Genomic DNA, 4,519 nt, shown 5'->3' on the forward strand with positions numbered 1-4,519 from the left:
CTTTAGGGTATTAATAGGAAGTTGACAATTAATTGCTTTATGTGTGAATCTTTATCACATCTCTCTATGACCCTGAAAACTTTAAGCCTTGCATTGCTTTGCCAAAGAATTGGGTATATACTGTTTGGGTATATGTAGTGGGTAGCCATTCCAACTTGGTTCTGGAAGTTCCAACCCCCATTGAGACTCTGGCAACTGTCACGCCTACGAGGCGGGGCGAGGGGAGGCGCCTGGGGACCCGAGAGCTGGATGGGCCAGCGCTCGCTCTGGGCGCTCTCTCGTGCCGGGACGCTGACCAGTGCAGATTGACTGTGTAGAGCTCCGGAGAACACCGTTGGACTGCATTACACCTTCCCCAGACCCTGCGACCTACCCATTACTTAATTTGTGAGTTTCGCCATTAAATAAATATCCTTTTAACTACGTGGAGTGGCCAAAATAATTTCTCCAATATCTGGCGCCCAACGTGGGGCACGAACCCACGACCCTGAGATTAAGAGTCTCATGCTCTACCGACTGAGCTAGCCGGGCCCCTATCTGAGCTTTCTCACAGTACCCAACAGAGATAACATCACCCCCTAAACGGCAGGAAGCAATTCTAAGAAAACGACGCCCCTTCTCCTTAGGTTTCATAATTCTCAGGGTTATGGATGACGGTTATAGGGTTGGGGGTGGAAGAAAATATTAACTCAGGATTGTAAAAAAAAAAAAAAAAAAAAAAAAAGAAGGGGTGGGGGGAGAAGAAATGGAACGGATAGGTATAAGATATGATGGTAAATCATTGTATATACTAGTAAACAAACTTAGTAAAATAGCAATCTTAGATAATTTGCACTGTAATTTGTACTGTTATAGAATCTTATATGTTGATACAAATGTAGACTATTTTTATACTCCTGTTTAAGATAATTTGTATATTGATACAAATACAGAACTATATTTGTTATAATGTACATATATTTCTACTCTTATTTGAAACATTTTTATATTGATACAAATGTAAATTTATATCTGTCATACTTTATATATGTTCTACTTCTGTTTAGGATATTCGGTATATTGATATATATTTAATATTATTGTCATATTGCATATCGCACTATATATTCCTACCTCTGTTATAAATATCTTGTGTATTGTCACAATTTTGAAGTCATCGTTCTTCACCATACATTTGCTTATAGACTGTTTACCTTATTTACGTGAAGCCTTAGTCCTTAGGTTATTTTGATAGATAAGATTTATAGATTTATAGTCGCCTATGTCATCTCTATAGTTACGTTAGTTAGGTTATCCAGATTTACAGATACATAGGTTAGATGGGCAGGTAATCTTCAAACACTTCATAGACCTGGAGAATATGGCATTTAAATAACTTAGAATTCTGTTGACGTGAGACACAATTGCTCCTGGCTGCACCAATTGATCCCGAGAGAATGTTGGGCTTCTAAGACATTTCCATTTGGAAGTTTGTCTTTTGGCACAAAATGGCCTACTGGGCAAAGAACTGCCCTTGCCTTGATGGCTGACAGTACAAATGCAATGCTGTCCTTTCTGGACAAGCGGGACACAAGGAAAGCGACCACTGTACTCTGCCAAGACAGGGTAAGATGGTCTTTCAGAAATCCTGCTTCTGAAAATGGTCTGTCAGATACTCTAGGCCTGTAGCCAATTTGAATGCACCAACAATGCTGAGAAACATTAGGTGACTGTCCAGGCTGCCAGCTGTCTTGGTCTACTCTTGCAAGATTCCCGAAAGTTGCTTGCATCCGTCTTCCATTTCTCAGGTACCGTTATATTCCTTCTCAGGTCTTTGATGGGATTGAAGACTAGCAGTTATAGTTACAACTTAGTATATATAATATCTTAGATAGAACTTATTAAGTATTAGGTTCAGGTTCTTTAGGATAGGACACCTTTGAATGATCTTTATAATATGCTGTTTACCTATGCTCTATACTTCTCTGGATTTTAGTATGTGTTTCTTGCTTGATATTGTTTGCATTGGTTGTAGTTACATCTTATCTAGGTCATTATCTCTCATTATTTCTGGACAATATTTGATAACCATTCCTTTGTATATAGTCTTGTATTAGTTTAGAACCTTCTTATTTAGACAAAAAGGGGGAGATGTAGTGGGTAGCCATTCCAACTTGGTTCTGGAAGTTCCAACCCCCATTGAGACTCTGGCAACTGTCACGCCTACGAGGCGGGGCGAGGGGAGGCGCCTGGGGACCCGAGAGCTGGATGGGCCAGCGCTCGCTCTGGGCGCTCTCTCGTGCCGGGACGCTGACCAGTGCAGATTGACTGTGTAGAGCTCCGGAGAACACCGTTGGACTGCATTACACCTTCCCCAGACCCTGCGACCTACCCATTACTTAATTTGTGAGTTTCGCCATTAAATAAATATCCTTTTAACTACGTGGAGTGGCCAAAATAATTTCTCCAATAGGTATACACTGGTTCTCTGAGAGCACTAGAGAGAATTGATTGAGAAGAACAAAGATGAGGATGGAGATGGAAATAACAAGGTAGAATGATGAGAGAACAGCAGAAGGGACTGAGAGCAGGAAGGACTGAGACCAGGAGGGACTAAGACCAGGAAGAACCGAGAGGAACTAAGTAAGAGAGCAGAAAAGAAACTGTATAGATAGAATTGACTTAAAAGAATAAAGTGAATTTACTAAAGAACTCAGAGTGCTTAGATTCATTGAATATCCCTCAGATTAGAATCTTCATCTGGTTGTTAGACTCTTCTTCAGACCCTGAAAACAAACAATATAGGCTGGACCTAATATTGTTTACGTTACAAATCATAAGAACAGTCATTTTTTTTCAAACTTTACTAAGTCATATATTACAGATTCAAGTGTAATAAAGTACCCTTTATTTAAAAAAATTAACAGTGCAATCATAAAGCCTCTTTTTCTATGAAGTGGTCCTCAAGAACCATACATTTGAATTTGTGTAGGTCTCAATTTGTTTACTCATTCTTTTCACAATCACAAGGAGTCACAGGCCTTTTCCTGATTGAACATGAAGTGTGCAGACTATCTCCACAGTAAAGGCTGATTATTATATTTTTCAAGAGTATCGAAGTTTCACAACTCATAGACATTAATAAGTATCTATTGAGTATGGCTTACTAACAGTAAAACATAAGGAAGACTGGCAATCACTTTTTAACCAATAAAATATTTAATTTATTTTATATGGAATCTTTTTATTTATAGTATCTCAAAGTTGAATGGGGACTAGCTAAAAACCATGAAGAATTTTCTGTGATCTGTTCATTGCTCAGATTGTGGAGACACACTCAATAATGGCAAATAGCAATAAAATTTACTTCTTTTAAATTTCTATATGCTTTCAACATCTAAGCTTTACTTTCTAACTTATTATCAGAAAATGAAATATACAACAACAGCATACAACTACCTTTGCCCTCCTGAGTGGCAAAATGTAATTTGGGAACTTTATGAAACATAATTTCTTTGAAATAAAAGTTGTTAAAGAAGTAAAAATTAAACAACTAAGGAATAACTGATTCCAAGTTGTAAATAGTATTCAGAATACTGATAAATGCATTATTTTACGATTGGGTTCTATGAAAACATACAAGCAGAACTAAAGACTTTTGCAAATGACAAATTATTAACCTAAGATGTAGGTAAACAAACCAGTCAATATACCAGTAATGTAAAATTCTCTTCTATTTTATTAATGTGTTTTCATGTTAAATTCTTTTTTAATTTTCTTCTAATTGTTGGAGACTGGGTTTTATATTGTAGCCTGAGCTACTCTCAAATTCATAATAATCCTCCTACTTTGACTTCATGGGTGCAGGGATTACATGCATGGATCACCATGCTATAATGAAATTCATTTTAATGATACTAGATCAATGGATTTCCTACAGAACTCTAAAACTGTAAAAAGTTCAGCCAAACTATTAGGAAGGACAGACTTTCATTTTTCTGAATATTAGAAGATATGGGGAGTAATTTATCCCGATAATGAGGGGCAAATTGTCCTCGTATGACACTGTGTAACTTGATGACCATAGATAACATTGCTGTATTATACAGTTTAAAAGCTAAAGTAAGTGACTTTAGAAATGTCGCCTTCATGGTTTGGGTGAGAAGATTCAGCCCGTAAAGAGCCCTTGCAGCCCTTGCAAAGAACCCAAGTTAGATTCCCAAGGAATTCTAGTTTCAGATGGATATGATGCCATCTTCCAGCTTCCCTGGGCACCAGGGCTTTCACATGGTACCCATACATGCAGGCAGGCAAAACACACATACACATAAGATAAGTAAATCTAAAAATAAATTAAAATCAATTCCTCATAAAAATAATAATTGTATGAGATCACTTATATAACCAGACTTAAACATCTTGAATTCCGTACACGCACGGAAACATTCTGTTATATTAACAAGTAATTTTGTGCCATGTATTAATTTAAAGCTGATTTTAAAAGTGTGTGAGAGAAAGAATGTCTATGTGTATGTATTCG

General features: G+C 37.2%; 1 non-coding gene across 1 annotated transcript; it reads right to left on the minus strand.

Moving 5' to 3' along the window:
* Positions 1-458: 458 nt before the first annotated feature.
* On the minus strand, positions 459-531 carry Trnak-cuu. Its single transcript has one exon. It is a non-coding gene; the product is annotated as a tRNA-Lys (tRNA).
* Positions 532-4,519: the final 3,988 nt, after the last annotated feature.

Source organism: Peromyscus leucopus, chromosome 6 (assembly GCF_004664715.2).
Source record: "Peromyscus leucopus breed LL Stock chromosome 6, UCI_PerLeu_2.1, whole genome shotgun sequence".
NCBI classification, from domain to species: Eukaryota; Metazoa; Chordata; class Mammalia; order Rodentia; family Cricetidae; genus Peromyscus; species Peromyscus leucopus.